Source organism: Macaca nemestrina, chromosome 4 (genome assembly GCF_043159975.1).
Source record: "Macaca nemestrina isolate mMacNem1 chromosome 4, mMacNem.hap1, whole genome shotgun sequence".
NCBI lineage: Eukaryota > Metazoa > Chordata > Mammalia > Primates > Cercopithecidae > Macaca > Macaca nemestrina.
In genome coordinates, this window is record NC_092128.1 from 45,036,307 (window position 1) to 45,062,040 (window position 25,734).

The window sequence follows — 25,734 nt, forward strand, 5'->3', positions numbered from 1 at the left end:
GAATTCAGCCAAAAACCCGTGAGTTTGGAAGAGGACCCTGAGCATTAAATGAAAATACAACCTGGTTGACATTTTGATTTGCAACCTTTTAAGACCCTGAGCTAAACTGTGCCTGGACTCCTTATCCACAAAAATTGTGAGATGATATATGTATGTTGTTTTAAGCTTCTAAATACATGAAAATTATAGTAATAGAAAACTAATACACATCCTAACCAAACACAGAGAGCACAGGTACATAATGCAATACACTGAATATTTGTGTTGTTCCCAAATTCCTATGTTAAAATCTTACCCCCCAGTGTGATGGTACTAGGAGGCAGAACCTTTGGTAGGTAGTTAGGCCATGAAGATGGAGCCCTCATGAATGTGATTAGTGCTCTTTTATAAAAGGAACCCCAGAGAGTTCTCTCATCCCCTCTCATCCCCTTTCTGCTATGTGAGGACACGAGAAAGAAGATGGCAGTCTATAACCTGAAAGAAGGCCCTCACCAGAGGCTGACACCCTGAACTTAATCTTCCAGCACCCATTATTGTGAGAAATAATTTTCTGTTTATAATCCACTCAGTCTATGGTACTTTGTTATAACAGTGTAAAATAACTAAGATACAGAATTAACTCATATTTAGCATTTCTTGTAAGACCCAGATTATCCTATACAGGGTATTTGCCATGTGGCCTGAATAATATAGTCAACCATTGAAACGAATATAATAGAAAATAAAATAATACTGACTTTTTAAATGTTCATTAAACGTTCACTATGCCCTTTATATGTATTCACACAATTAATCCTCAAGTCAACTCTATTAAATAGGAACCATTATCTCTATTCTCTAGATTGGCAAATTAAGTGTAAAAGAGCCTTGGCAACTTGTTCAAGGTTTCACATAAGGTAAGTTTGTTTTGGAACTGTCATTCAAACCCAGGCAATCTGATTTCCAACCTTGCATTCTCGATAGCTCCACTCTATACCCTCTCTATTTGCAGTCTTGCTCACTGTTTCCTTCTGACAATGAATGTCAGTACACTATCTATCTGAACTGCTGACCCAACCCCCATCCGCCAAATCAGCTTCCTACATAGCCCATTCACTTTTTAATAATTTGAAAAATAGAGCAAATATTATTTTCATAGGATACCTAATCTTTAATACGTATTTATGAAATTTATAGCAATTTTCTATACATATGTGAATGAAAATTATTTCTACTTCATTGAATTATCTAAAACTGATATTTCATTTGAGTTTAATAGCCTTGCAGTGGAAACTCTGAAATACTGTGAATATCTTGAAGTAAAACACACCCAATCACATACCGAACTATGCATTTACCCACATACACAAATACTCTCAGTTATAAGTTGTATTAAACATTTTAGTTCCCATCTTATAAGTATTATGTAGGGCATGTTATTTAATTTCTTTGAAAGGAGAAACAGAGATAAAACTAAAAAAAATTGTTTGAAAATAGGAAGTTTGAACCAAGTTCCATTTAGGGATTTTCTAGGGGGAAGGGAGCAGAGAAGAAAAAATCTAGTATTTCTTGAAAATAGCTATGTACCAAGTGCTAAATTTTTACAATAATACAATAAACAGATCTATCAGTCCCCTACTTTACTCTGTGAGAGCTGAGAAGCAAAAATTAACAGAGGTTAATTTAAAAAGCCAAAAAATAGCAGCAAGGATGCAAACTCCTATCAACCCGACTCCAAAATCGTTCTTTCTCCAACATTTTCTTCTTCCCTTATGATCATACTTCCAGCTCAAGGGTTCAAAATTCTATACACTTACGATAAAAAACAATGCTTTTTCAGAATTCACTTCCCATTAAGGTGAACCTTTATCATTATGCATATTCGCTATTTACAACAATATGTGGTTAGTGTTTGTTTAAAAATATTTAAAAATTGCCACTATAAACACATAACTACCAAAAGTCTAAGTAGCACATTCCAAAATCAGTTTGAGGACTAACTTCAAGTGCAATTATATTCTGTTCTAGGAAGAAAATTCTCTACTTTTTAAAAATAGTTTCTTTCATGATTCCATGATTCATTCTTTCCTGATTCATTGTCAGATCTTCCTGCTTATTATAAATCTAAACTCCTTCTGCTATTATACAAACGTCCTGTTACTCAAAAGTAATAACTTATATATCAAAAAGTTGTATAAAGATAGAGTATATTGGTATAACCATTATCTATGGCAAACCTACAAATAATGTCCCCATTCACCACAAAAAAGATTGAGTGTTAGCAGACATGTGTTCTATGTCTAGTTGTTTATTACTAGCTGTAAAATCACAAAAAGCTATATAACTTTTCCCAGATCATTTTAATTCTTTGTCTTTGCTTCTCCACTTACCAAATAATAATAATGTCAGCCTTACTTACATCATAAATTAAGAGTAAAATGAAGTAAAAGGTTGCCAAAGTGCTTTGAAAATCTTAAATGCTAGATGAATGTGGGATCATTTTAATGTGTATCTGGTAAAATAATAAAACTGGTAAGAAATGAACCAAAAAACAATCCACAGGCCAAACAGAAGGTAAAATACCTGGGAAATATTTAACTGTGTAACTAAAGAACATTGACAAAAATCTCTCTGAGAAATTATGGAGTGTGTCTTGAGAGAGTTGTAGAAATTGGTAGAGAAATTTAGGTAGAAAGTGAAGGTCCTGAGGCCTATGCTATGCCCATGGTGAAATTCTTAATAAAGAATTCTGAAGAAGCTCGGGCATTTTGGTTTCCCTCTTTCTTGAGGTAAAGATTGGGGAAAGAAATTATATAAACTACTAAGAAGCTTTGAAATACAAACTCTGCCAAAAATTGCTTTTAGGTTTCCTTTAAAATTATATTATTCTAAATTTGGATATTCATGACAAACTGTTTGATTGACATTACTGTTTAACAGTGAAACTGAAAATCCAATTTTACATAAATATTACATATTGAGAACCTTTATATGTTAACATTGTAAATATCAAGGAAAACTATCACGAGATTTAAAGATACGTGATATTATAAAAGAAAACAAATCTTTCGAAATAGCTGACTGGATCTCAAAAATTATATTAGAAAAATCAAATTTTCTAGAAAAAAAAAATTATACTGGTATATTATTCTCATTATTTCCTCAATACTTCAGATCCCCCCAAAACTTCAATATCAAATGAACTTTTAAAAAATACTGAAAAGACCAGCATAATAAAAGGCAAGCACAATGGTAACAAGATTCTCCAAGTGCTTTTCTTGCCTAATAACTTACTTTTAATATTTCAAGCCAAATTCATATTCCCCATAAGTGTATGCTGGTTTTAAAAAGTGATACCACGTTTAATAGAAAGACAGCAGCAAGTAGTGAAATGGGAACTTCCATAGCAGTGATAAATATTTCTACTGCCATACTTAACATGTCTCAATAGTCTGCTGACAACTTCTTCTTAACATTTGGGCAAAAATATTTAACCAAAAAAACTAAAGAGTAAAATCAACATCAGAAAGCTAAAAACAAGCACAATGAGCAAATGACAATTTTTACCAAAAGGACACTTACCTGTTTCTTCCAGATCTTCCACAAGACTTTCAAATCAACCTTGAAATGGAGTCCTAGGAAAATTCAATCCCAGCATCACATTAGAGTAGACCTGTTAATAGAGACAAATAATTTTCACTGCTTAGAAAATTAAATTTAAATTTACATCACAATTAGTGCAGTGACTTCAAAGAACACAAAACATATTCATCCTTGAAAAGAAAAATTGTTAATGTTAACATGCATTACTTTATGAATATTCAAATATGCATAAAAATGCTTTTTCTACATTTTGATTTAGAGAATTTTCAAGACATTGGTACAAAGCAAAGGCCACGGAGACAGCATAAGATGCACTTCCAAGAGATAGAGATTTTGTTTCCCACTCTTTCACTGATTTGGCAAGTTTAAACTTTTCAGTGATTAAATTTTATAATTTAGAAAAAATTATTTGTGTCTCCAATTTCTTAACTGAAAACATGACTGACTTCAATTGCCTCTTCAACACATACTTAATGAGCTTTGTAAGATTTTCCACAATTAACAAATTGGTAGTAAGCATTTACTCCTCATAACCACAATGTAAGGATCATTATTTAAATGCTTACTTAAGTTTGTATTTCCCAGATCCGTTTCCGATTCAACTACTCTTTTTTACTAGTTTCTTCTTTCTTTAATCTGACAGATTTAGCTCACACCTTTCTTAGACTAAAATGCGTTAAGTGTACTGAAGGTCCACTAAAATTATAGAACTTAGTACTATATAGATCAGGCTCGTCCAACTCGTGGCCAGGACGGCTTTGAATGCAGCCCAACACAAATTTGTAAACTTTCTTAAAACATTATAAGGTTTTTGCATTTTTTTTTTTTTTTTTTTTTAGTTCATCGGCTATCGTTAGTGTTAGTATATTTTATGTGTGGCCCAAGACAATTCTTCTTCTTCCATTGTGGCCCAGGGAAGCCAAAAGATTGGATACCTCTGTTATAGATAGTAAATGGGTTTTGACTCACACAACACTCTGACTGATTGGTAGTGACTAAATGGAGAGCTGTATGGAGACTAAATCTGAGTCTGCATCAGGAAGTTCTATCTTCAGTCAGCAATGTCTGCCACAGGCATTGAAAAGGATGACTGGCATCACTTGCCATCTATGTTGAACATTTAGACATTTCACTAATTGTATTGAAATCATTTCCAAATGCTTTTGAGCTAAAGAACCCTTTCTTGCAATAAAACCTCAGTGCAGGGCCAATTAATAATAATGTATTCTGGTTGAATCACAGCTCCAAATATCAGTGCCACCATTACTCCTTTCCTTGGGTATTTTTGGTGTTTCACAAAGCATGAAGTATTCTACAGAGCATAATCTGAAACCACTGTTTAGTGAATTATCAGTATTAAGGTAACTCAAAATCATAAACATTAAGGTAATTTGAACTCCTTCATATTCCTTATATTCTTTCTCTATTGGTTCCGTTGTCCACATTTCTCTTAACAATAAAATTTTCTACTTAGCAGGCCACACTCTTGGCTTTCCTTGTGTTAATTTTTCTTCCATAATTATATTCTGCCTAATATATGCCACCAAAAGAAGTGGATTTCTTTAGTATTAGTCTAAATTATTTTATACTTTTATATTGACTTATTTTCCCTTGCCCATATTCAAAGGGAAATTTCTCCAACTTTTTCTCAATCAGTCTATAAATTCTAGACTTTAAAAAGAAAATCCACAAACCCATTTTTAAACCCATTTTTAAACCCATTTAAAAGCATATGCTATAAAAGGTCTATTAATATCAAAGTAAAATTCAAAAATGAAGGGCAAAGAGAGAAAACCTACTCTATAAAGTATTAACATGTACTACAAAGCTGGGTACAGCTACAGGCACATAGAGTTCAGAAATAAACCCATATATATATGGGCATATATATATATATATATATATATATATATATATATATATATATATAACAGCTCATATATACGTGACAGCGTTATATATAACATTGCAAAGTAAAGAAAATACTAGTGTTGGCTTACTGTATAGAGCAAAAACTGATCTAAGAATTGGGCAGAAAGTAAAGGGGACACCTTATCACACCATATAGAAATCTGAATTCCCGAGAGATTAAAGAATTGAATGTAAACTTTACCTTTTCAAAATTATTAAGAAAAAAAATTTGGCAACTATTTTTGAGACACAGATGTAAAAAGCTTTCTGAAACATGGCCTAAAAAGCATAAATCATAAGGCATAAATTGATTTTTCTTAAAAAATGAAAAATTTCAGTTAAGGATACCATAGATAATATCATAGGTAAACTGAGAGAACACCTAAAACCAATGAGGAATTAATATTGGTTAACATATACTTATATATTCAGAGGAAACCAATAGAAAAATGAGCAAAGAACCTTGAAAAGGAAGTGTTCAGAAGGAGAAGCCCAAACTGTTTAAAACTCATAAAATCCCTAGTAATCAGGAAGATACAAATTAAAAAACCAATGAGATACCACTTTATGTCATCAGAAGAGTATGAATTTGAATGCTGAATTCTGCGCAGTGTTGGTAAGATTATAGAAAGACGGGAACTCTTGTTTACTGCTAACAAAAGCATAAATTATGAAGTTATTCTTTAAAGCAATTTGGAAGACCTAACATGTCTATGTTCTTTGTGCTCTCAAAGCACCCTGTGGGCACCTCTACTGTAAAATATATTAGGTTAAATCTCATTTCATGTTCTTGTTTACATACCTTTCTCTCCCACAAGCTTCTCCATTTTCTTTACTCAAAACTCCTGTTGAAACTGATAAATGAAGAAATAGCAATAAGCTTATTATTTAGGTAATAGAAGTAAATACCAGAAGCACACTGCCACTGTGTAGCTGAAGTGAGAAAATACAAGGCAGAGGGCTGCTATTTTTCATTTTAATAATCCCTACATTCCATTTGATTTTTTAACTCTATGTCTGGATTTCTTGAAGAAAGTCAAATACAAAAAAAAAAACAAAAATGAATTTTATTATTTATTTTTTAAAGTTCCATTTTAACTTCAGGGGTACATGTGCAGGTAATCTCATGCCACAGGGATTTCTTATACAGACTATTTTGTCACCCAGGTATTAAGCCTAGTACACGTTAGTTATTTTTTCTAATCCTCCCCCTCCTCCCACCCTCAACCCTTTGGTAGACTGCAGTATCTGTTGTTCCCCTTTATGTGTCTATGTGTTCTCATCATTTAACTCCCACTTGTAAGTGTAAATATGCAGTATTTGCTTTTCTGTTCCTGCATTAGTTTGCTAAAGATAATGGCCTCCAGCTCCATCCATGTTCCTGCAAAGGATATCACCTCATTTCTTTTTATGACTGCATAGTAGTCCATGGTCTATCACTGATGACCATTTAGGTTGACTCCATGTTTTGCTCTTGTGAATAGTGCTACAAGGAACATATGTGTGCATGTTTCTTTATGATAGAACAATTTATATTCCTTTGGGTATATACCCAGTAACAGGATTGCTGTGTTGAAGGGTAGTTCTGTTTCTAGATCTTTACAGAATAGCCACAGTTTTCTGTAATGGTTGAACTGATTTATACTTCCACCAACAATGTATAAGCATTCCTTTTTCTCCATAGCACAGATTACTGTGAACAGTGATCATAATAATCAGAACCAAATGTTCACTTAATGATATATAGAAAACTCTTATTTTAGGAACCTAAAGCCATAAAAAGCAAATAAGATAATTTGAAGGAGACAGAACCTGAGCTAGAGAGGCTAACTAGAGTTCTCTTATATACACATATTCACACGCATTATTTGTTGCCAAATATGTCAGACACTGTCCTGATTCTGGGTTAAATTCACAACTCTGCTCTTATGGAATATGCAATATGATTAGGAATATGTAAGGGATGGGTTTTTTTTAAACAATGTGCTGAGAGACAGGGTATATACAGGAGCAGCACCCAGTTGACGCTTAGGCAGTCAAAGAGATCTGCCTGAGTGAAAGGACCCATGTGCCATTCATGTATAGAAACATTCTTTTTTCTAATTTTTTCTAGCCTTTTAAATTGAATTACAAATTTGTTTGAGGTATGCTGTGGTAGGCAGAAGAACATCACTCAGACATTCCCAGACAGTCTGACCTGTCTTCTGTAAGGACCTATATTAGATAAAGTGAATAATTAGTAGAAGATTTATGTTTTTTATGTGTTTTGTTTTGTTTTGCTCTTCTTTTTAGATAGGGTCTTGCTCAGTCACCAAGGTTAGAGTGCAGTGGTGCGACTATAGCTCACTGCAGTCTCCAACTCCCGGGCTCAAGCTATCCTCCGACCTCAGCCCCCACCAGTAGCTGGGACTCCAATTTTTTCACTTTTTGTAGAGTCAGAGTCTTCCTATGTTGCCCAAGCTGCTTTCGAACTCCTGGGCTCAAGCAATCCTCTCACATTAGCCTCCCAGAGTGCTGGGATTGCAGGCATGAGCCAACTACGCCCAGCATAAGTGATTTAGTTTTGTTTCAATATTTTTTTCTAGTAATTTATTGATAGAAAAGAGATTTAGTCTTCTAATCAGCTACTTGGAACTCTTTGTTAATATTTTCTACTCTATTGTCTTCTAAGTAATAAAAATGAAGATGCATCCTAAAAGAAATGCTATTATTTAATTGTTTTCTAAATGAAAAGGAAAACATTATATCATATAAAGCATAAGGATAAAACAATATCTTTTGAATTTTACTGCTGAATATTATAACACAAAATCCTTAGCCTGATGAATTTCATGATTTGGAATAAAATATTATAAATATGGAGTAAAGAAATAAATAAAATACATGTGTTATACAGGTCCTGATGTGTAACTGATGTTCAACAGAAAAATTATACTAACATTTTAAATACTGTTTTAATATTATATAGCACATGGCTTCCTGAATAATGGTGAGAACTATAGATTATTTTGTTTTCTCAAAACAGGATTGTTAACTATAGCCAAACAAAAGAAAGTAGATAATTGTTGATTGGCTATGAAGGCTGATATTATAACCAACATTTCAGTGAACAGAAAATGAATAACCAAATTCTGGCAAGGCAACAAACTCACAAGTTTAATTCACAAATTAATAACAAATTTAACTGCTTGGTAATGCTGATGTATGCTAAAGGAATTTTAAGAAAGTAATCACAGGCTTCTGAGGAATATGGTAAGATTTCTCAGGAGGCAGCAGTGCCTACATTATTCCTACCAAAATTTACAAAGGGTTCAGAAGGCACTGCGTAGCAGGCATTTTCTTTTTTGCATTAGCATGAGAGAAACATCATATTACTATAATTTGCACAGATGTTGCAAACAGAAAAAAAAATAAAATGTTTAAAAGCTACTGCTGCAAAGGCTAAATACTATAAAACTACCACCAGAGATACAGAGTGCCCACTATAATTAGCATCCCACTTTGATTAAAGCAGTTTGAACTCCACAAGAACATGGATGGTTGTTTGTTTAATTCATTTATTAATCCTATGAACCTAGAATACTCCCTGGCACATAGTAGGCACACAATAAATATTTGTTGAATTAATGTATTAATCTGTAGACTAATAAACATAGAACTAGACAGGCATGGGAATTTAAAAATGAAATTTTAGGTAGAATAGATAGTAAGATATAAACCAGGATAGAGATATTATCCTCAAGTAATCCTAGTTCAAAATTTAATTCAGTGATTGTTCAAAGGAGGAAATAAAGGAATGCTCTGTCCCACTGCCTTAATTTAATGTGGAGCAAACTCAATTCTATTTTGGAACTTCAAAAACACATTACTGAGGTCATACATTTTGGAGTATATTTATATATGGAATACTGTTTTGAAAGTTCAAAAACTACTGATTTAACCTATACCTTAATGAAACATAATTTGTAGTTTTGATAGTTAATACTAGAACTCCACTGTAGTGAAGACTGCATTTGATACAAAGCTATGATGCAGATCTAAACATATGCACATAAATACTAATTATAGTTAATCTACAACAGATTTATTCCGTGAGTTTCTCAAATTATCCTTCTAATATCTTTGTAGAGTACTCAGGTAAAAGGAGATTCTTGAAAATTGCTAACAATAGGTACTTTAATTACCATTGAGAACTTAAATTTGCTCTCTTTGAGCCACACTGAGTGAAACATGTAAGCATTACCTGTACAGGGTGGGGACTATGTAAACTTTATTCTTGCCTGACTGATCTACCCCTCAGTTAACAGTACCTGGATCTAAGAAACTGGAGCCAATGATCCTTTGAGGCTCTACCACATCCTAATAAATCCATTAAGAAGATACATTCACAGAAATAGAGCTGAAATAAAACTTCACCTTGAAAACAATTGAAGCCACAATGAAAATTAACCCTGCTGACATTATGAATACAGTTCAAAACATATTTATTCAAGAATAGGATAATTTTGTTTTCAGTTGTTTTTTATATTTATAAATTTCTTTCTAGCTTTAAGTTAGAAATACTTAAATATATGTATTTTATTGGCAGATAATGTTCTGTCAGATAATGTAAAATCAAAAATTAAACAATAAGCACACTAGTAACAGTAATAGTAAAATGGAAGTTAGCAAGCAATCATCAAAGGAAAGTATAATGTTGGCACAGTTAGTTGTAGGTTTCTGCCTTCTTGAAATTTACTCAGAGCAAAAGTAAGAGCTCCCTCATGGAACTGTTTAAAAATGCAATATCATATTTACACAAAACAGGTAAAAATACTTTAAAATCAAATTTCAGGCCAGGCGTGGTGGCTCATGTCTGTAATCCCAGCACTTTGGGAGGCCAAGGAGGGTGGATCACTTGAGGTCAGGAATTTGAGATCAGCCTGGTCAAAATGATGAAACTCCATCTCTACTAAAAATACAAAAATTAGCCGCGCATGGCTGCACTACTTGGGAGGCTAAGGCATGAGCCTCATTGCTTAAACCCGGGAGGGGGAGGTTGCAGTGAGCCGAGATTGTGCCACTGCACTCCAGTCTGGGTGACACAGTGAGACTCCAACTCAAAAAAAAAAAAAAAGAAAAAGAAAAAAAAATTCAAATTGCATTAAAAGCCTTTTTCACCTTCAGTCATTGTAATTACTAAACATCTGTTATGTACCAAGTTTATGATCTGCTACAGATAGAGAGATAAAAGACACTCTAAGTGTTGACTATGTTTAAGGACAGGTTAAACATGTAGTAAGCATGCTTTTAAGAGAATGGTATTCTCCAAGGATAAGGATAGATCATAAGTTAAAATGTGATATCATATAAGCAAAAGTAAGGACAGGATAATACCAACTATAACAGCAGTTTGTCCTCGCAAAATAATAATTATTTTTGAGGCAGGTAGAGAAAGTGACATACTTGTCTGAATCACAACCTAATACCCCTCTGAATTTCTCATGAGGTAATCAAAAGAATAAGTATTATATTCTAATCGCCGAAGACTTTTAAGTATATTTAAATTTTTATCTACTTTTTATAAAATATTACTGGCAATAAAATACTTCTGATGACATTTAAACTTAGAAAAAGGCTTCTGTAGTGAATGTATCTCACTTTTCATAGAACAGAGTATAGCTTTTATAAAAAATTTTCATGCTAACTAGAACTGTTTGTTAAAATAATTATGGTAATTATTTGAATTAGAGCTATTAAAGTCACATAAACCATAAACATATAAATATACACTACCAAGATGAGTGAATAATAATACATGTCTAAAATAACAGAAATACTGTTTGGTATTTCCAATATGCTGTGGGACAGAAAAAAATCACAGTGTTCTTGACACTGTCACTAAAAGAGTAAAATATGAAAAACTGGAAAGAGGAAAAGAATTTCAGACAATAAAATTAAAGTATGAATTCTGATTCAAAGGTAAAAAAAATATAATCATAAGTAATAGGTTAAACACAATCTCCTAGGTTAGAACAGATTGGAGTTAATTCATTCTACGGTGGCATGTGCTCAGTTGGGGGCTCAAAAACTACACCAGTAAGTCAAGAGAATTTCTTCAAAAACCACCTAAGTTTTTATTGTGTTTTTTGTTTGTTTGTTTGTTTGTTTTTTGCCTGAGAGTCTGGTAAGACTAAATTAGAAAAAAACAGCAAAGAAAAATTCAGAAATGCTACTAGTAGAATTGCTAAAGAAGGTTTAAATAGACTCAGATTATACAGAATGGTCTCATTTAGTTTTAAATACTTCATTGCAGTAAGATGCCTAAGCCTTAAAAAAAATGCATCATATTTAAAGATGCTTCATGGATTTATTTTATTCTCTTACTCACCCCTTCCTGCCTCTGATTTTCCTTCCTTTCTGTCTTATATAAGAAAACAGGTAAGCTCATCACCCCTTCTATGCTAAGTAACAATGCTTTTTTTTTTTTTAACTAATATAACAAGTTTAAGACATAAGCATTTATGATCATCAAAACAATTCACTGGATTATATTTTTTTCATTTCCCTCTCTTATTTCATTGACAAGAAGGTCTGATTTTCAGCAAAATAACAGAGTGATCAAATGTGTAAACATGGCTTATAGAAGCAAGTGTGCATTAACATGGATGGAAATGACTATGCAGCCACTTTCCTGCTGCTAGAGATGCTCTATCCATCTCTTGTCAAACCAGAGGAAATGTGGCACAGATAGTCTAGATCAATAAAACTCCAACCTCAGAGAAAGTATTTCAAAGTATGTAAAAAAAATAGGATATTGGGAGTTGCTGGATTTCCTAATCATCTGAGGAATAAATAACCACAACCATATAAGGACTCTGACAATTCTGAATGACTTCAGATTTTCATGTTCTATCACTTGTTGAACAATCCCAATTCCAGATACTTTCTTTGTGAAGTCTGTAGTCCTACTCTAATATCAGCTCTCTCAGCTCTACCACAATATAATATATTTACCAGTAAGGAGCATCCTCTACACGTTAATGTTTTGTGATAAAAACGTTTCAAGGGTAACACCAGTATATTATCATCCAGGATACGGTATTTGTTTCAAAAATTCTGAATTAATATTAAAGCAATTTAAATTTATGAAACTCTGATTTCCTGCCTATCCACAGCTTTTAATCAACAAATCAACACGTCCATTTTCTTGAATTAAAAGTTCTACCAACACCGAGGTACCTCCACCTTCTATCCTAATCTGCCCATATAACCCAGAATTTCTTTTTCATAAAATATAAGCTCCTGATTGCAACTTGAGCTGGGCAGTGTGCTGAGCAGAGCTGTAAAAAAAAAAAAAAAAAAAAAATCACTGGCATTGGCATACGCTAGGTCAGGCACTGAATTTTCTCCTGAGGTCAATTTAACTTCAGCAAAGTAAACGAAGACAGAACATAGGTTCAAAGGAGCTGAGGTTGGGTGAGAAAATATACTCATTTTACAGTACTTGATTTAGAAAATATGCTCATTTCACAATACTGAGTCTTCTGTTCCAATTTTGCTTACTTCACACATTTATATTCATCTGTTTAGAGAAGCTATTGTATATATTTGTTAAAGCAAGACAGGCCAGGCACGGTGGCTCACGCCTGTAATCCTAGCACTTTGGGAAGCCGAGATGGGTTGATCACCTGAGGTTAGGAGTTCAAGACCAGTCTGGCCAACATGGTGAAACTCCATCTCTACTAAAATACAAAAATTAGCCAGGCATGATGGTGGGTACCTGTAATCCCAGCTACTTGGGAGGCTAAGACAGGAGAATCGCTTGAACCAGGGAGACAGTGGTTGCAGTAAGCCGAAGTCGTGCCACTGCACTCCAGCCTGGGTGACAGAGTAATACTCCATCTCAAAAAAAAAAGTAAAGCAACACAGGTATATGGCTTATGAAATGAAATGTTTTAACAGACTGTTTGAACTTTCTTACATAATCTCATCTCTAACTCAATAGAAGGATATATTATAATACAGACAGTCCAAATTTCAGACTGGCATTTTTAATGAAAACATTTTCCTCTCTTTTCTCTTTTTTGTTCTTTCATTAAGAGAAGTGGGTATCCATTTTTAAACAGCTATCGCTTATATTGCTTATTAATTTAATTGTTGTTGAGAATATTTTTTATATCATCATTTGATTCCAGTATCGTACTTTATTATTCTATATCCTGGATGAATTCTCTCTCTTTTTTTTTTTTTGAGAGGATCTTGCTCTGTCACCCAGGCTGGAGGGCAGTGACATGATCTCAGCTCACTGCTACCTCCACTCTGCTGTTCAAGTGATTCTCCTGCCTCAGCCCTTCCAGTAGCTGGGATTACAGACACACGCCACCATGCCCAGCTAATTTTTTATTTATTTATTTTTATTTTTAGTAGAGACAAGGTTTCACCATGTTGACCAAGCTGGTCTCGAACTTCTGACCTCAAGTGATCCACCCACCTCGGCCTCTTTCTGTTTTTTTTTTTTTTTTAATCAAATAATAGTTACTTCTTCAGCAACATACAGTATAAAATAAAGCAAATTATCAAGGTCAATAAGTGATAAGATTTATAAACAAAAAAATCACAACAGCATGATTAGTTAGAACTGAAAAAGATTGAAATTACGACTATATTGTTGAAAATTGTACAAAATGTATATTTTTACTCAGATGAGAATCTGTAGGAAGTGACTTGCAAGTAAAGTCAGGTGTTTGGTTTTTTTTAATGGTCTTTAGCCACTAGACTGTATGCATAGTCCAATATTTATTAAGAATCATGGATGTATAAACACTATGCTAGGAGCTGTCCAGATATCAAACCAAAGACTGACAAGATGCTCTCTAGCTATTCAAAATAGTTAAAGGCATATCCCTGAAACTACGGTGGGCAACCAAAACCCCATTCTCATAGTTTTCTGAATTATCTTAAAGCATTCCTCACTGTATATCAAGTCAAACATGTTAGAAAACGGTTTTTGGGGTACCCTTTTTAAAACCTACAGAAACATTATCAAAAACAAAAATAAAAATTTACAAACATATTCATTTAGCTAATGAAAATGTTTGTCAATGATTCAACCTTGCTAAACTCATTACCCAATATCAGTGCTTCTTACAAAAACTTTCGTGATGAAGTTAATTATTTGCCAATGGGTTCCAACTGCTAAACACCTACATATCTGGTTTAGGAGCCCCTATGATATAGGAGAAAACTAGTTGATCTCTTTAGGCAATCTTAATGCTGTATCTACCATTTCAGACATTAATTTATCACCTCCACTAAAAATTTTTACTTCCAAAACTTCCATATTATGATTGGATTAATAAAGTTTTATCGAGATGTCGAGATACAGTGTGTTTTTAAAAACATAAGTCGACTTCTGGTTTCTAACTCCACATATAAGGAGCTTGGGAGTCACCACTCCACCCTAACAAGAAGCAAAAAACTGAAAAGTTTGAAAAATCAATTCTTCCAAGATCCATAAAAGAGGTCAGGATGCAGCGCAAACCACTGGCCTCAGGACTAAAGAGGTAGACAATAAAACCAAGGAGACCTGTGATCACCACTATGGGAACCAGTACCTGAACAGGAAAATCTAAGCTGTAATTGATGCCTTGATGGAGTTTCAGTGAGGACAATCCTAAAAGGATAACTCCAGGGGGACCCAGGTATACTCCCCCACCAGCTTGCCCATTATGAATGGATTTTCACAGTAGATATCAAAGAAACATCTCTTCAAGTTTCCAGCAGGGGGAGAGGAAAAAGACCATTTAAAAAATATGCCAGTGGCCAGGTGTGGTGGCTCATACCTATAATTCTAGCACATTAGGAGGTTGAGATGGGTGGATCACCTGTGGTCAGGAGTTTGAGACCAGCTTGGCCAACATGATGAAACCCTGTCTCTGCTAAAAATACAAAATACAAAAATTAGCCAGGCATGGTGGTGGATGCCTGTAATCCCAGCTGCTTGGGAGGCTGAGGCAGAAGAATCCCTTGAACCACGGGGGACGGAGCTTGCAGTGAGCCGAGATCACACCAATTCACTCCAGCCTGGGTGAAAGAGCGAGACTCTGTCTCAAAAAGTAATAAATAAATAACAATAAAAATATGCCAGAGCACTCTGTTCTTCTCAACAAGCCTTGCCCTCAGGAGAGACTAGTTAACCAGAGCCCACCCTGCTGGGATAGTATCATATTATCAAAAACTAACTGACCTGAAGGAAAGGAAATATTCAACTCTAGTCAGCTCTTGCCTTCCACTTAAGAGAAGAAATGCCCCTGTTCCAGCCCAATCTAACCATCCTCTCCCATGTAAGGCGGGTGGGGAGGGAAGAAAACTGAAAAACACTTGTGAAGTTCACAATCAAAAGTCATAAGCTCACTAAAAGACTGAAGACTAATCCTAGAACTATAGAATGCTTTCTATCTTCCCAAACCTCACCATCACATTACTAAAGGCCCATTTATAGCAGTTTCTTTTGCCAAGTACATCATGTCCAGCTATCAAGAAAACATTACGAGGTATATCAAAAGGCAAAAGTCATAATTTGAAGGGACATCTGAACCAGACATGGCAAGCATATTGGAATTATCAGACCAGGAATGTAAAACAACTATTATGAAAATTATGGTTAATGTGCTAAGAGCTCTAATGGATAAAGAAGACAGTATCCAATAACAGATGGGCAACAGAAGCAAAGAGATGGAACTCCTAGGAAAGAACAACAACAACAAAAAAACAAACAAAAACAAAACTAGAGATTTAAAAAACTGCTATAACAGAAACGAAGGCTTACTAGTAGACAGGATACAACTTATTGGTAAACTGGATGCAGCTGAGGACAGAAGTGCTGCACTTGAGGATAGCTCAGTAGACACCTCTAACTAAAAAGCAAAGAGAATAAAGATTGAAAAATCAAAACAGAATACTTAAGAACTGTGGGAAAACTACACAATGTCTAATATACACGTAATGGGAATACAAAAGGAGAACAAAGAGGGAAAGAAACAGAATACATACTTTACATAATAATGACAGAATTCCCTCAAAATATTGTCAAACGCTAACCCACAGATCCAGAAAACTCAGAGAGCACCAATTAGAATAAACGTCAAAAAAACTACACCTATGTTTATAATTCTCAAACTACAGATAATCAAAGAAAAAGATTTTTTAAAGTCCTGAAAAAATAAAGAGGACCTTACCTATACAGAAACAAAGATAAGAATTACATCTAATTTCTGTCTCAGAAGCCATGCAAGCAAGGAGAGAGAATAGAATGAAATATTTAAAGTGTTGAGAGGGGCCAAGCACAGTGGCCTGCAATCCCATCACTTTGTGAGGCTGAGGGGGGTGGATTGCTTGAGCCTAGGAGTTCCAGACCAGCCTGGGTAACATGGTGAAACCTCATCTGTACAAAAAAAAAAAAAAAAAAACTAGTCGGGCATGGTGGTGCACGCCTGCAGTCCCAGTTCAGCTACCTGGGTGGCCTTGAGCCAAGATTGTGCCACTGCACTTCAGCCCAGACAACAGAGTGAGATTCTGCCAAAGAAAAAAAAAAAAAGTTCTGAGAGGTTAAAAAAGACCAATCCAGAATTCTGTACCCTGTGAAACTATCCTTCAAAAGTGAAGGAAAAATAAAGACTTTATAAGACAAAAAAAAACGAAAAAAATAAAGACTTTATAAGACAAACAAAAAAATTGTTTCCAGTAGACCTGCCTTGCAAGAAATGTTAAATTTTTTAGCTAGAAGGACAATAACATAGGTCAGAAACTCAGATTTACATAAAGAAAGCAAGAGGATAATAGAAGGAATAAGAGAAGGTAAAATCAAAACTTTTATTTTTCTTATGCTTAATTGATCTAACATATAACAGTTTGTTCAAAATAATCTCAATGTACATATCATATGTATATATTATGTGAATATATGCTTATGCATGCTTATATATAAGCAAATTGAATGACAGTAGTAATACAAAGAATGGAAGAGGTGAATTACGGTTGTTTTCATAAGGTACTCACACTACCCATGAAGTGGTGTAGTTATTTGAAAGTGGACTTAGATTAGTTGTAAATCTATATTGCAAACTATGGGACAATAATACAAAGAAAAAAATCTTCAAAATCACAAAACGCAGGAAAAAAATGGAAGAAAAATAGGAACAAAGAACAAGGGCAACAAATAGAAAACTGCAACAAATACAGTAGATATTACTTCAACAGAACATCAATGGTCTGAATGTACCAAGGCAGAGATTGTTAAACTGGACCAAAAAATAAGGTCAAATTATTTGTTGTCTACAAGGAATGCACTTTAAATATAAAGACACATATAGATTAAAAGTAAATGTATAAAGAAATATAGCATGCTAACACTCATCAAAAGAAAATGGGAGTATCTATATTAATTTCAGACATGGCAGACTTCAAAGCAAGGAAAGTTGTCAGAGATAAAAATGGTATCAAAGGGGTCAATTATCTAAGAAGGTAACAATCCTTAACACGTGTGTACCTAACAACAAAGCAAGAAACTATGTGAGGGTGAAAACTGATAAATTAGCAAGAAAAAACTGATGAATATAGTATTATAGTTAAAAACTTCAACACTCCTCTATTAAAAATGGGCAGATCTATCAGGCAGAAAATCAGTAAAGACACAGTTGAATACAACAACACCATCAATCAAGTGGTTGTAAGTAACATCCGTAGACTACATGAGACAGCCAATAATACCAGCAGAATACTCATTCTTCTCAAGCTCACATGGGAACACTCACCAAGATAGACAGACCACATTCACAGTCTTATACACATCTTAACAGATTTTGAAAGAATTGAATTCAAACAACATCTGCTCTCAGATCACAAAAGCATTAACCTAGAAATAAACAACAGGAAGGTAACTAAAAATCTCAAAATATGTAAAAATTAAACAACACACTTCTAAGTAACACCCAGATCAATGAAGAAACCTCAAGAGAAATTTAGTAACATTCTGAACAAAGAGAAAATGAAAATATAACTTATCAAAATGTGTGGGATAAAGTAATATCAGAGCTCAGAGGGAAATTTATCATATTAAATGCATTATTAGGAAAGAAAAAAGATATAAAATAGATGACCTATGTTTCTTCTTTGGGAAACTAGAAAAAGCATATCAAATTATATCCAAAGTAAGCAAAAAGAAAGTAATAATAAGATTAAAAAATAACTCAATGAAATTGAAAACAGGAAATAAATAGAAAAAAATCAACAAAACTAAACACAAATTCTTTGAAAAGATCAGTAAAATTGATGAACCTCTATCCAGGCTCCATAAAAAAAAATGTAAGGACACGAATTACTAATATCAGAAATCATTACAGAGGAGAAATCACTACAGATACCATGGATGTGAGAATAATAATAAAGGAATATTACAAACAACTCTATGCCCAGAAATTTGATACCCTAATGGATGAAACTTTGAAAGACACAAGCTGCTAAAACTCATATGAGAAGAAAGAAACAATCAGAATAGGCCCATATCTATTAAATAAATTGAATCAATAACTAATAACCTCCCAAAATAGAAAGCACCAGGTCCCTGTTGGTTCACTGGTGAATTCTACCAAACATTTAAGGAAGTAATTATACTAATACTCTACAATCTCTTTCAGAGGATAGAAGTGGAAGAAATACTTCCTTCCTCATTTGATAAAGCCAGCATTACCCTAATACCAAAACCAAAGATATTACAAGAAAAAAAATATCTACAGACCAATCTCTCTCAGGAACACAAATTGCAAAAATCTCCAATAAAATATTAATAAACCAAACCCAATATTGTGTAAAAAATTATATACCATTACCAAGTGGGACTTATCTCAGGAACGTAAAGTTGGTTCAACATTCAAAAATCATTTAATATAACCCATCACAACAACATACTAAAGGATCACATGATCATATCAATAGATGCAGAAAAGCATTTGACAAAATCCAACATCCATTCGTGATTTAAAAAATAAATAAATACATCCTCTCAGTAAACCAGGAATAGTGGGGAACTACCTCAACTTGATAAAGAATATCTATGAAATCCCAACAGCTAACATACTTAATTGTGAGAAATTCAAATCCTTCCCACTAACATCCAGTGCAAGGCAAGGATGTCCCCACTCACCACTCCTTCTCAACAGTTTATTGGAAGTTCTAGCAAATGTGGTAAGACAAGTAAAAGAAAGAAAAAGTATACATATTGGGAAAAATAAAATAAAACTCTCTTTGTCTGCAGAAGACATGATTGGCTGTGTAGAAAATCTGAAAGAATCAGCCAAAATACTCCTGAAACTGGTAAGTAATTACAGCGAGGTGAAAGAACAGACAAATACATAAATGGAACAAAATAGAGAGCCCAGAAATAGACCTACATAATTATAGTCAACTTATCTTTGATAAAGGAACAATCGATACAATGAGCAGAGACAGTCTTTTCAACATATGGTGCTAGAACAACTAGACATCCACATACAAAAAAAAAAAAAAAAATGAATTGAGACACAGACCTTTCACCTGTCACAAAATTAACTCAAAATGGATCATAGTCCTAAATGTGAAAATAATATAGAAATCCTAGATGACCTTAGGTATAGTGATTTTTAAGATATCAAAGGCATGATCAATGAAATAAATAATTGATAAAGTGGACGTCATTAAAACTGAAAACTTCTGCTCCATAAAAACACTGTCAAGACAAAAGAATGGGAAGATAAGCCACAGAACAGAGAAAATAAGTGCAACAGACACATCTGATAGAGGACTGTTAAGCAAAAATATGTAAAGAACTCTTAAAACTCAACAATAAGAAAACAACTCAATTAAAAACTGGGCCAAAGATCTTAACAGTCACTTCAACAAAGAAGATTACACAGATGGCAAATGAGTACATGAAAAGATGTTTAACAACCTATGTTATCAGGGAAATGCCAAATAATCAAATACCACTACATATCTATTAGAATGCCCAAAATCCAATACACTGACAACATCAAATGCTGACAAGGATGTGGAGCAACAGAAACTTTCATTCATTATTCGTAGGAATCCAAAATTGTATGGCCACTTTGAAAGACTGTGGCAGTTTCTTACAAAGCTAAGGACACTCTAACCAAAGGATCCAAACATTGTGCTCTTTGGTACTTAGCCAAATGAACTGAAAATTTCAGTCCAAACAGAGGCCTGAAGACAGATGCTTATAGCAGCTTTATTCATAATTACCAAAACTTGGGGGCTAGCAAGATGTCCTTCAGTAGGTAACTAGATAAATAAACTGCAAAATATACACACAATGGAGTATTATTTAGCACTAAAAGAAATGAGTTATCAAGCCATGGAAAGACATGGAAAAACCTTAAATGTATATTATTAAGTGAAAGAATGCTCATTTCTTTGCATTCTGACTGATCAACATTTTTCTTTTTGATTTCTTATGGTTTTCTAAAAGTTGAGCACACAGCATTCATTATCCTGAAGCCGAGAACTTCTGGATGAATGTGGTCAGATCACTGGAACAATAAAGCGAGACAGTTAAGAAAAGCACCTGACACAAAGTAAGCACTTTAAATATTTGTTTGAAGAATCAATGATTGAGAGGTCCTTACTTTGCAAACATACAGTTCTAGTGACAAAACTGAAGTAATCTTTGACAGAAAATTGTAAATGTATCCTTTTTACTGGGGGTGTGTGGAGGAACATAATTCTGAAGTGCATGTCCTATTGATAATGATTAACAATAAAATGATAAACAATAAACAATAGAACAACCAAGTAAATTGTGTGGAGTCTTTTAAGAGACTCACAATATTAGAATCATAATTTAATAATATAAAAGTAAATTTTTAAACAAGCAAAACAGAACCATGTTATTTATCTATTAAATAAAAACTGCTGGCCAGGCACAGTGGCTCATGCTTCTAATCAGAGCACTTTGGGAGGCTGAGAAAGGAGGATTGCTTGAGCCCAGTAATTCAAAGCTGCAGTGAGCCAGGATCATGCCACCGTACTACAGCCTGGGTGACAGAGCAAGACCCTGTCTCAAAAAGAAACAAAAAACAATTTAATTCAAGACTAGCATGTACTAATAAACAAGGAAAAGAGCTCCTTAACTACCACTTCCACTTTTTCATTTAGAATCTTTAGTTTTCTTTACAAATGCAAAATACTTTCATGTTTAAGATATTTTAATTACAAATAATTCTTTTTCTATCTCTATTCAAAATGTCAACGATATGACTACCTTCTAAACAATTTACATTTATGTACAACTATATATTGGCCTCCTGCTATATACCTTCATGAGGACCCTAAACTCTAAGCCATATCAAATAGTTTGTCCAACACCTCACTGCAACTTGTGCATAAAGTATAGGCCCTATTTGTTTACTTAGCTAGAATACTGAGTTATAAATGACATGATTTCTTCAAGTGAAACAAAGAAAATGTCTTTATAAAATACTCAGCTATCCTCAGGAAAATCAAACTTTTATAACTGATATTTAAGATACAGTAAACATACTGGACTAGTGTTATCTTTATGTGATGCTTTATTCAATATTTAATTGATCTGATTTGTTCAAAATAAGGACAATATTTTCCTGATTGTTGATTATATTTCCTTTAAAATACAGATTCAACAAAATACATTCTCAGAAAAAGCAAAACTTTCTTTTTCATGCCTCTAATAATTTAGTGCTACTAATCTATGACAGAGGAAACCCAGAAACAATTATAGGAAAATACACATACACACACACACACACACACACACACACACACAGACACACACACACACCTGCACATAGTCATTTTGTAGTCCTACATATCGTATTTCTGCTTCTTTCTTTAGAAGTTGTAATAGTGCCACAGAGTCATAGTGCCAAAAATGAGTGACCTACTGGCATAGAGTTTATGTCTTCTATGGATGCTTTCGGAGTATATAATTGATTTTCTTCTCATTAGCCTGTGGGGAGTATAGACTTCACCAATCATCAGAGTGAGTAGTAGCACTGATAGAACACACTAAAGAAACAACACTTTAATAACATCAGGAGCAACAGCTCTAGAATTACAGCCCTAGTAAGAAGGATCTCACTACCCTAACTTGCCATGCTATTGCTTAAGACACTATATTACAACATACTCTATCTTTCTTAAAGAAGAAAGTCTAACACAATTTGTATAGATATTTGAGTGGTAGTTTTTAAAATGTGAGCATTTTTGTAATTAATCTGAGTTTGTGGTCTGAATTCGTGTTTCACTAAATTCTAATATGCTCTAATATTCTACATATTAACAAATTCCCTCTTGCACAAATACTCATAATCACATTATGACTTTAATTCAATGTCCTACCAAATAACCCCTAAGTACATGTCACTGAGTTGATTATAGTAAGTTCCATACATGAAAAAATACACTCAAAATTTACATGTTCATGTCCACCTAGGATAAATGGATAAATAAAATGTGGTGTGTACATACAATGGAATGTTATTTGACCTTAAAAAAGAAATTCTGACATATACTATGTACTGATGCTTGTTTACACGGATGAACCTTGAAGACATTATGCTGAGTAAAATTAGCCAGTTCACAAGAGGACAAATATTGTGATTCCACTTATTTGAAACACATAGAGTAGTCAAATACATGGACACAGAATGGAGAATGGCAGTTTTTAGGGGCTTGAGAGAGAAGGAAATGAGAAGTATATTATTGTTTAATGGGTACAGTGTTTCAGTTTTGGAAGATAAAAAATTTCTGGAGATACATGGTGGTGACAGTTGCACAACAGTCTGAATGTGCTTACTGACATTGAACCATACACTTAAAAATGGTTAAAATGATAAATGTTGTTGTATATATATACACACATATATACGTATATATATACATATACATATACACATACGTGTATATATACATACACACACACATATATATATGTGCAGTGGCACAATCTTGGCTCACCGCAACCTCCTCCTCCCGGGTTCAAGCGATTCCCCTGCCTCAGCCTCCCGAGTAGCTGGGACTACAGGCACCCGCCACCACGCCTGGCTAATTTTTGTATTTTTAGTAAAGGCGGATTTTCACCATGTTAGCCAGGATGGTCTCGATCTCTTGACCTTGTGATCCGCCTGCCTTGGCCTCCCAAAGCGCTGGGATTACAGGCATGAGCCACTGTGCCCAACCTATATTTTACTACAATTAAAAAAAAGTATATTAACATATTCATGTAAGAGTGAATATCTAAAACTAAGATATTTTTAGGCTAATACAGAATGATAACTGAAAATAATGGAAGATATTCTTTGAATTTGGCAAGACTTGCAAAAAGTTGTTCATATGCTTTTTGTAGGAAAGGTAATAAAGAAAAGACTTGGTAAAGGCTGCTTTCTCTTTTTTTTTTTTTTTTTTTTTTTTTTTTTTTTTTTTTTTGAGACGGAGTCTCACGCTGTTGCCCAGGCTGGAGTGCAGTGGCGCGATCTCGGCTCACTGCAAGCTCCGCCTCCCGGGTTCCCGCCATTCTCCTGCCTCAGCCTCCCGAGTACCTGGGACTACAGGCGCCTGCCACCGTGCCCGGCTAATTTTTTTTGTATTTTTAGTAGAGACGGGGTTTCACTGTGGTCTCGATCTCCTGACCTTGTGATCCGCCCGCCTCGGCCTCCCAAAGTGCTGGGATTACAGGCGTGAGCCACCGCGCCCGGCCAAGGCTGCTTTCTTTAGGATCTAGAAGGCTGGCATTTTGAAGGGTTGAGAGGATAATTTTTTCAGTCTTCAGTAAGTCTACTGGGTACGTGCTCTATAGAAAGCTCTTGGCAAAAAGAATAGAATTTGGCACATGCAAAATTTTCATTTTAAGAATAACTTCTCCTCTAAAGCATTTTCTGATATCCCATTTCTTTAGGAAGATTTGCTCATTTGTTTTTATCTCCTCCTTCTGAGGAACCCTATTCAAACATTTTATAACAAGTTGTAAGATGATTACAACAGTAATTTGCTGACATTTTTGTCACCTACTATAGGATACTAAGCTCCTCGAGGGTCTTTCAAACATTTAGCTCACAGTTGGCACTAAATAAATTTTTGTTCAATGGACTAATAGCTGAACAAGTGAACAATTTTATACATCAAACAAATAAATACTGAGTGCCTAACCTAAAATATATGAAGTTCAGTGGAAATAACAAAGCTAAAAAATTATATGGTCCCTGATTCAAGATATTAAGCAAATCCAGTAATTCTCCTGTTACAGTTTGGATACTCCACCAAAATTTCATGTTGAATTGTAACCCCTAGTGTTGGAGGTGGGGCTTGTTGGTAGGTGTTTGGGCCATAAGGGTGGATCCCTCATATCTTGATGCTGTTCTTAGACACTGAGTGAGTTCTCATGACATCTGGTGGCTTATAACTGTGTGGTACTTCTCCCCAACATTCTCTCTTGCTTCTGCTTTTGCCACGTGAAATGCCTACTTCTGCTTCATCTTCCACCATGAGTAAAAGCTCCCTGAGGCCTCCCCAGAATCTGAGGAGATACCAGCACCATGCTTCCTGTACAGTGTGAAGAACAATAAGCCAATTAAACCTCTTTATAAATTACCCAGTCTCAGATATTTCCTATATAGCAAAGCAAGACCTGCCTAACAGAGAACATTGGCACCAGGAGTTCTGCTATAAAAATACCTGAAAATGTGGAGGTGACTTTGGAACTGGGTAATAGGTAGAGGTTGGAAGAGTTTGGAGGGCTCAGAAGAAAACAGGAAGATGAGGGGAAATTTGGAGCTTCTTAGAGACAGGTTAAATGGTTGTGACCAAAATGCTAATAGTAATAAGGACAGTGAAATCTGGGCTGACAGATCCAGTTTCTTTTTCACTGAAGTGCTAATATCCAAGACAATAGGAAAAAAAAGGCTACTAGGGCATTTCAGAGACCTTCACAGTAGCCCTTCCCATCACTAGCACTGAAGCCTAGGAAGAAAGAATGAATTTGGGGGTCAGGGCCTCTGTCGTCCTGCACAACCTCAGGACACTGCTCCTCGCAACCAGGCCACTGAAGCTCCAGCCTAGGGTCAAGGGACCCCAAGTACAGTTTGGGCTGCTATTAAGGCGGAAGCCATAATCCTTGGCAGCTTCCCTGTGGTGTTAAGCCTGTGGGTGCACAGAGTGCAAGAGTTAAGGAGGTTT

General features: G+C 34.5%; 1 protein-coding gene across 12 annotated transcripts in view; it reads right to left on the reverse strand.

Moving 5' to 3' along the window:
* The window catches only part of LOC105475796 (forkhead box P2), a 600,968-nt gene that overhangs the window by 394,225 nt on the left and 181,009 nt on the right, over positions 1-25,734 (reverse strand). For 11 of the 12 annotated variants that reach the window (XM_071094601.1, XM_071094595.1, XM_071094605.1 and 8 more), the window contains exon 3: positions 3,562-3,652. The gene's annotated coding sequence lies outside the window, so the exon portion shown is untranslated. Of the gene's footprint in view, positions 1-3,561; positions 3,653-6,295; positions 6,348-25,734 lie in introns of all 12 variants that reach the window. The other variant, XM_071094597.1, reaches the window with a different exon arrangement.